Here is a 9,645-nt window from a genome sequence, read left to right on the forward strand (position 1 = left end):
AACCGGACCCGCTGCCAGAGATGTCGACGGAGAGGAATCCCTGAAACCGCGCCGCTGCCCAGGAAATATGGACAAATCTTGTTTTATGTGCGAGTGCGGGCTGTTTTTTTTTTCCCTGTCGGTTTTTCGCACATCGCTACAGAGTAGGCTATAGTGGACCAGGATGCCGTGTGGGCGATGCTGCCACAAGGGATACATTGTGATTCCGCCGAGATGTTTTAGCAACCGTTGCATATATTAAAATAAGAAAAAGCCCGTCACATGAGGGATTGGAGTCCAAAGGGATCTAATAAGACATCACCACCTGTTACTAGAAAATCAGGTAAGCCTCACAGACCTTTTTTTGGGGGGCTTTTACATTTACAATGTCTCATAATACAGTGTACGACGAACGTAATTATTATGCCAAACACCCATGAAACGAATCATTAATCCTTTTACAATGTACTTTAAAAAAAAGATGTAATCTGCCTCAATGCTGCGCACCAAGATTTATGTACCAATCACCTATATGATCCGATGCATAATAAAGCATCCCGTCCTCCTATCAGTCATGTTGTGTGCGATGCACTGAGCCGAACACTTCACTTATAATGGGCCTCGTGATGAAACACCCTTTCATTATTGTATGATTTGCAGAGGGGATATGTGGGCTTGCAGAAACCTTCACATTGCCTCAGTGCAGGTACGAGCAGCACCCGCAGTTCCTCCAGCCAGTGCAGTGGCAGCAGACCTCTTTTCACCCACAGTGCTAATCAGCAGCGTTAAAGTAATCTCTCTGCACTGGATGCCAATAATCGACAACAAACCTACTTTGTTTGTTTTTGTTTTTACAGGCTATTTTATTTCTTAAACGCCACTATTCACAAATTGCTCATCCGCAGCTTCTTCTTCTTGGAAAGAGCACCAAGGCGACGTCCATCTGTGATAAACCTGAGGAGTATTTCAGCTCAGCCTGCTGGTTCAGTGTGTTTTATTAGCCTCGCAGAAAGCTCCTGAATCCTCCAGTGTTTCACGAAATGTTTCTTCTTTAACTGTAAACTGGCGTGGCAGGGTGCACTGTAGACAGGCTTGCTTTTTCGCATCAAAGGCTACAGGGTGACGGACAATCAGTGCAGTTTGTAGCTGGAAGCCCACTGAGATGGAGAAATCAGACCTCACATCAGTGGTTTCTGTGCACATACAAGCACGCTGAGCTGAGCAGAGCTGGTCCATTCGCTGGTCATAGGTCAGGAGCAATCTGTTTGATGCACTGGAGGTCTCGCTTACAGTCCTCGCTCACGCATCCCCTCCCCCCAATTTCTGCTTATGTCCTAAATCACAAAGCAGTTCTGTCAAGTGACACTAGCGGAAAATCAGGCCTGATTGAAATGGTGTCAGCCATGTCCGGTCAATATTTCAGGTGGGAGAGAGAGAGAGAGGGGGCCAAGGACAACTTGTTTGAGTCCCTCATACTGTGTCGCAGTCTGAATCTGCTGATAGTTTGGGGGGGGGGGGGGGGCACTGTCACAAAGTTTTACCCGACACAATCCCGATCTAAAGCACGCCGGCATCGATCATGATCTGGAAACAATGTCTACACTGCACAACAAAGAGTTCCTCCACACTTTATCTTCCCTACTTAAGCAATCAATAATCCGCTATTTCTCCTGCAGCTGAATCCCATCGGGTCGTTTAAGAATTCGGACCAATGAAACGTCTCCAAACACACAAGTGGGATAGCTTGTCCCCGAGGCCTTACTGGAAGCAGCGGATGTACACAGTGACATCAGTTTAGTATGTTAACAAATTCAAAATGTTGTTGCACCCCCCCAGCAGCTTGATATGTAATATTCAAGGCTTACACTTTCAGGACTCGAAGGGAAGCATGAATTCATCTTTTTAATGTCATGTGGCTCTATTCACTGACCTATTTTGATCGTGAAAAGGAGCGCTGTGCTGAAAATGATGCATAAAAAAACATGACGAGGCTGGCAGGAAAAAAAAAAAAAATAGAAGGAAAAGTATCAATGAGTTCCAGGGGAAGTAAAAGAAACTAAAGCATGATGTTGCAGATTTTTGTGCATTTATAGAAAACAGTTCCTCAAAATAGAGCGAAGATGTTCCTGCAGCGATTGGTCCATCTAAAGGGCAGCTGAGAGCGCCTACAGTAAGTCACTGTGAGGCTGGACATCTTCATCACTATCTAGCCCCAGAGCCCCGCAGCAGAGAGGAGAATGCATCACACCTGATGTTTCTGTGGGGCTTTTTATAGCAACTGTTTGCTCGACCATCCATACAAACTGCTCCAGATGTTGAATTCACCGAAGAAGCCATATGTTTTTCTTTTGTTGTTTTTTTATGGCAGTGTGATGTAGGAGCAGCACAAATAAAACAAACAGTATTTATCTCTCTCAGAGAGAGCAGAAAATAAATACTAGGGTCTGTGCCACAAAGTCACCGCCTGTCATGCAACAAGAAAACCATTAGTCCGTCTTGTCGGAGACTGATGGCTAATGAAGCGAATGCACACCGAAGTCTCATGGCGGGGAAGACAGAAGACACAACTCTCATTTATATGCGCCTCATATACCAGCCCATCTGATTTAGAGGTTCAGGACTGCAACACAGACCAGCGCACTGAAAGCCACACGAAAGTGATAACTGCCCCAAGTTAAAGCAATAAGGGGTTGAGATTACACGTAACGATTTACGATACAAGCGTGCTGCTTCACATACAAGTGACAAAAACCCCTCAGAGATAACATCTATACCTCCAACACTGGATTCCTCTTCATTGCTTCACGCTTTACAACGTGTAAATAGCCCAGCCTGGACAATTTTAGGTCACATTTGATTAACGTGGAGAGTCTTATTCGTTAAGCTCTGCTACCTTGACAAGCTTCGCAGCTCAATCTACGTGTGTACTGTAAATTGTTTTATTGTGTTTTCTTGGAACATTTGCAATTCATTCAACCTGTGAATGGTAAAATAACCCAGAGCAGCAATTAACCCACTTCACAGTTTGTGCTTACGAGAGCAAAAACAAACTGCATGGCTGTCACGGTTTCTTTTTACTTAACAGTTGCGAACGCTCCACAAGCAGTTTAGCATTTAGGGCTGAAACAAATAGTAGAGCAACAGAAATGTGAATCGCTAACTGTTTTGTTTCATTTAAAGGGACAGTTCACCCGAAAATAAAAAAAATACATATTCACCCTCTCACATAGTGTTTTTAATCGATCGGTATTGTTTGGGTGTGACTGCTAATTGTTGGAGGTATCAGCCCTAGAGGTGTCTTCCTTCTCTCCAATATAATGTGACTATGTGGCACTCTGCTTGGTTACTCAAGATAATCCACAGATCTTGTTGTGAGCAGTTAACCATTGAGTTTATCTCCATTATATTGAAAAGAAAAGATGGACATCTCTTCGGCCAATATCTTCAGAACTGGGCAACTCGCACTGAAACAATCTAGATTATTAAATACCACGACAGGTAAGAGATAAATATGTAGTTTTGATTTTGGGGTGAACTGTCCCTGAAGTTATTGAATTCAAGCATGAATGCAATATGTCTTCTGATTCCGGCTTTCAAATGTGGGGATTCGCTGTTTTCTTTTTCTGTTTTATCTCACAATAAGTTGATTACATTTGCTTTTTGATCTTTTGATTCAACAAAAAAAAAGACATTTTTAAGACGTCACTTTGGGGCTCTGGGAAAATGTGATAGCCATTTGTCTCTATTCTTTCATATTTCATGGACTAAATGATTCAACTGTTAATCAAAACAGGAATGAACAGAATAATGAAAATAGTCATTAATTGCAGTCCTTCGTATATGTAGTCATATTAGAGGCAGTTGTCAGATTTATATCAAATTGTGCCTCAGTAAATGACCTGAAGGGAATCGTGCAAATCTCCAGGAATTAAAGCAAACATACGATCGTCATTTGTTTCTAACTGATCTTTTTATCTCCAGTAAAGCTTACCACCATTTAAGGTAAACAGAATCTATCGTTTATTTCCGTAAGACAGTCATTAGTTTCATGTCAGGCAGTTTGAATTCATAAATAATTTCCCCGAGCAATTGTGAGACAGTTCTATATTTCCTTCATTTATATTTAGTAAATGAGCAGATGTGTCCCTCCACTGTGTTGCTGCATTTTGACGTAGTCCAGCCTTCAGCAATATGCTGAGTTTTTTAATCCTTTCATGTACTCCACACACAGCACGGTGCCATTTCCAGGCCCCCAGGTCTTCCCCTGCAAGGGTGCTCGGGCCTCGATAGTTGAAATACAAAAATGGCTATACATCTATACATATATAGTATAATTAAAAGATTGAATTATGTTATTCAGTGTAGTATGAAGGTTGCTTGTTGAGCCTAATTAAGACCCTCATGTAAGATAACATGCTTGACTTGCCCAATCCATTTATCCACAGGCGTTGCACCATTATATCACATGTTAAAGAAAAATCTAATTAAGCAGCCCATCAGTATCAAACATGCAGCAGGACCACTGTCTTCTAGCTATACAGTTTAATATCCTGCGTATGTTCTGCTCCCTGATATCAGTTCAGGAAATGATTCTCACTGATTTAAGATGGCACCCATCTGATATCTGGAGGCTCCCTGATGCCAAAAAGCATACATCATAGTCAGGAAGGTCAAGAGCTCAGTCTATAAACGTGTCCATCACTAATTTACTCCTCTGCCTATCATTCATCAGCATCTGGCCTGCAGAGCTCCACTGGCTGTTGCCGGGACTCAGGTGTTGACTTACGAGGAAATGACAGACTTCTTTTTTGCGACAAATGCTCCAAATGAATTGAAAGCACGATGAGATACTCTTTCTATCTTGTCAGAACGATCCATCTTGAGTTTAATCTGAAAGCAAAGAAGGAGAGGCAGCGCCTCTAGTGGCACACAAAACATGGCCCAGTTGAATGCGAGATTACATTACATTACATTACAGTCATTTAGCAGACGCTTTTATCCAAAGCGACTTACAATAAGTGTATTCAACATCGGTTTTCAAGAGAACAACTAGTCACCAGAAGTCATAAGTGCATCTCCTTTTTTCAAACAAGCATCTAAGAGCATAAACCAGAGCCACAGTATAGTGCAGAAACAAACAAATGCAATAAGTGCCACAAACTAATATGAATGCAATAAGTGCAACAAACTAGTATGAATACAATAAATGCTGAGTAAGTGCTAAGTGGAAGGCTCAGGGTAGGCCTTCTGGAAGAGGTGAGATGTGCTCAAATACAGAACTGTTCAAACAGCTGCCTCTTTACACGAGCCGTTCACTGTGGGAGACGCTTCAGCTTATTAATGTGTGAGGAGTTGGCAGGTGAAGAGGAACCTGCACACCACACAAGTTTACACAATATTCTTTAGGCTAAAGTCAATCAGAACTGAAATGAATAGTCAACTGAACTGCAATAGTTTTGCTTATCGAAAGGAAAAAAGTAATTTTTTTGGTCCCAGCTGCTTAAATGTGAGGGTTTTTCACTGTAAATAGAATATTGTTGGGTTTAGGTCTGCTGCTCCAGACAAAACACCACATTTGAAGATCTCTCCCTCGGCACTTTTGGTGGATTTCTTTTCCTGCATTTTCTGACATTTTCTGGACCAAACAATTAAATGAGAAAATAACAGGCAAATTAATCAATAACGAAAGTAATCATTATCATTTGAGGCCTATAATTGCCTGAAAGTCCCACAGAGATGTACCTTTTTTAAAGGCATAAATGGCAAAAGAATCCACCGGTTTCAGCTTCTGAAATATAAATATTAGCTTTTTTTATTCTACGATGGTAAATTGCATATATTTGAACTATTTTGTTGTATCGGTCAGACAAAACGAGCAATCTGTACATGGCACTGTGGGCTCTGGGATTATTTGATCAACATTTTTCATTGTTTACTGACATTTTATAGCCCAAACCCTCAACTGATTATTATAGAAAATCATCTGCAGATGAATCAATAATGAAAGCAATTGTTAGCTGCAGCCCTAAAACCAAGTGAGGAATAGAAAAAAATGTACATTTTCTTTCTTTGCCTCTCTTTGCCTCTCTGAATAGGGCGTATTTTATAGAACATCCACTTCTATCTGTTCCAATTATACACCTACAGTACATAAAACAAACAGACAAAAACAAACCCACAAGACAAACACAAAGCTACAGCTCTCAAGTTTGAGACACAAATAAGCCTCCACATGTCCATAACGTTCCTACAAGGCCCCGCAACAGTCCAGCAACACTCTTTTCACAATAAGTAACAATAGATAACAATGACAAGGAAACACAATGAAAAAATGGTGTTGTCACATGAAGAGCAGAAACCAACTAAATCTGTAACCTTGAACGGAATCTGCCAAACAATTCTGCGTCTCCTCCAGATCAAAAAGGCCTCATGAATACGAAAGAAAAAGGAGTTCAGCCTCTCCAGAGTGAATTTCTTGGATGGTAAAAATCCTGATAATTGATCAAGAAATAACTCAAATGTTGAGGGAGTGTGTTCCTCTCAAGATGACACAAGAATAAGTCAAAAATAGAGAATCATAATTCTTCATTGTGTGTTTTGTATGAAAAGATTGAAAAGATGCACCCTAGACACAGAAAGGGGATCATTAACAACAGAGGAGGCTGGAAGCTTGCAACATAAAAGTCATAATGTTTTCTGCCATAAAATGAGCAGATTCTGTGAAATGCTGTCAGTGTAACGCCGTTGATGTTGAGCATGACTCTTTTGGGACGCCATTACATTTGAGTTGCATGATATCTGCTATCATCGCTCGTCAAATAAAAAAAAAACTGCACTCCCAAGCACCACATGTGTCGGGTCAAAGAACAAGTGAACGGCACAGTAAGTGAAACCCATCTCCGGTAATAAAACCGCATTCGCTGGAGCACTCTGCAGGCAGCTGCTTCTCCTGCGTTCACAAACGGCCGTTCATCATCCTGTAGGAGCCACAGCTGTCCTCGGGCCTAAGAGATGGAGATGTCACGTTGCAATCTCCACATCATCCAAGGCAATCTAACTCTGCTCCTCTCGCCATTGTGTCAGAGACAAAAGCGTTATTTGAAAAACATTGGTCTGTAAATTGGTAGGACAGAAAAATATCTGATGACGTGGTTGTAAAAGGACTTGCGCTGACTCGACTTAAAAGGCACACAAAAGGTTCGGTTTATTTAATCTGTGGATTCTTGCAGAAAAAACAAAAGGGGGGGAGGGCCCCGGTGCCCGACAGGATGTACGGGAGGGCACCTGCTAAGACAAAGTGCCAGCCTCGGAGCCTGGCCGCAGACATTTTTCAGCTGACCAACGTGAAGACATTCATTTTAAAAGCAGGTTCACAAATGATGTCAGGATCTCTCTTACATCCATTACAGAGCTGGCTCGTCTCCGACAGCTCGATGAGGGGGGAGTGTAGCGCCAGGCTGAAAAAAAACTGTGATCTTGTGCTTCAGATTGTATTTCTAAAGTCAAGGAAACTTCAGTAATACATCTGTGAAACACGCATACATTCACATTTATACAAAATCAATATTATCAATTAAAAATACATGGAACGATTCCACATATATTAGGTCCAATGAATGCAGTCTAGTGCATCTTTTTTCACCCATATATATTGGTTTTAATGAAATACTAGAAATATCTCTCAGTATAACACAACAACAGCACGACAAAACTACAGCCTGCACAAGGATTATGAAGTTGAATCTCTCACACAAACTAAACATAAAAACCTTCGTGAGGGGAGGAGTCATAGAACTGTTCTAACAATAAGCAGAATACTGTGTGTACAGTATTAGATCCTCGTAAATGTGTTGACTTGAGTTAACTTATTTTTTATTACGAGCAATGTTTAGACCGTATAGAGCACGACTGGCAGTACAACATTCAAGACGGCCTTAATAATAATAGTAAATCACATAAAACCTCTAATGTAAGTTAAAGTACCAAAGGATACAAACTGAATATCGTAAAATACACAAAATGACTTATATTTAAATAGAATTTAAGTTAAAAAAACGTCAGCGACTTCAGCCGTTAGCGTACCAGCAAGCGCACAGCAGACTTGACAATGAACCGTAGAAAACAACCAAGTCAATAAAAGACAAAAAATATACTGTTTTCATGAGGAACGGGTTACAGAGTGTTTTTCACAAATGTGTCTCGTTTGCGGTGTGCGAGCGTGTCAGTCGGTAAAAGTTGTACGTTGACCTCGAGCGCCACTTCACCAACGTTGTAGGAGCCATTAGTTATGTCTGTGTATTGTGTATATTGGGAGCCTACCACGGGTGACCAGGGGTGGCAGTGTGGACTAGTGTGGCAGGTAAATTGTTTATGAAAGCCTAATTAATTGGATACCTCACCCCAAAGTGAAAGAGCCTGGAATCTCTTTATTGAAGCGAGTAACAAACATGATCTTCTCCCGCACCCAGCCGAGTGGCTATTGCTGGAAGTCAACCGCAACCTTTTTAATGTGACTTTCCAGCTGATAACAGTCAACGAACAGAGAATGAAACCTAAACGAGCTGAAAACATCACTCAAAAGACAACAGTCTCTGTTTAACAACCTGACGAAGAAGGCCAAGGCAGCAACAGAGGCTTCGTTTCGTGGCACATTTTCCTGACGGAACACAAACAGCTGTTCATAAACGGCGGGATCGCAACCGAGGCGATGCATGCGGTGGCTGAAAAAAAAGGTTTGCACCGTATGAACAACCCGGTGCTATAAATAGCTCCCGCCCACCAGCTCTGAGAGTAAAAAAGGTTGAAGACCCCTGCTGTAGAAAAACAATCAACTCTGCGGCTCAACTTAAAGCTGGCGTCGAGCCAACAATGCTAACTAACAAGGAGGGCTGCTCAAGGCTGCACTATTGGAGCGCGATAAACAGAGTCATTTGTGCTTGGCATACAAAAATGGAAGAATATGAGTTAATTGCGTTCTGGCATTCGTGCACACGGAATCCACAGGTTTCTTAGGAGTGAGGCGTTTGAGAGGATCCTTCATCGTGTGCTGAAGGATGGAATTCACAGTTCTGAGTTTGCTTTTGAATCTCCTTTTTGTTGCACCAGGTGCTTATTTGGGGAAGAAAGCTTTGAGTTGCGTCTGATTCAACATCCCACGTACATGCGGTCACATTATATTGACATCGCACTCATCTGTGTTGCTGGCGACTGTAGATTACATCTATTCAGTCATAGTCAGAAGCATCCAATCAACAATATTCAGCTCTCTTTTCGAGCTTCATTTTAAGACCGTTTGTTTGTTTGCGTTGAACAGCAGCTCCTCACCTGCAAGGGGTTTTAGTATCAGAATGATACCGTAACTACATCTTCCTCCTGTTACTGCAGCACGACCACCGATCAGGGGCCGCTGAGAGTGACACCTCACTACGCGGTAGCCTCATCCTGCTCTTCGACACCCACAGCCGGCCAGGAGAGGTGACGGCACTGCTCTCCAAGTCCGACAGCCATGATCCGGGGAGGCCCTCTGCTGCGGCTCAGATCAGGGATCAACTCACCGCTTGATGGCTAGATCTCACCGTACAAAGCACTGGGGGCCTTTCTACTGAGGTCAGTCTCCGACTCCCTCTGCGGCACAGGTTCTATAATTCAAGTGTGAGCCATTTTTAT

The sequence above is a fragment of the Anarhichas minor genome, unplaced genomic scaffold (assembly GCF_050575085.1).
Source record: "Anarhichas minor isolate MPS153535 unplaced genomic scaffold, ASM5057508v1 ptg000024l, whole genome shotgun sequence".
NCBI lineage: Eukaryota > Metazoa > Chordata > Actinopteri > Perciformes > Anarhichadidae > Anarhichas > Anarhichas minor.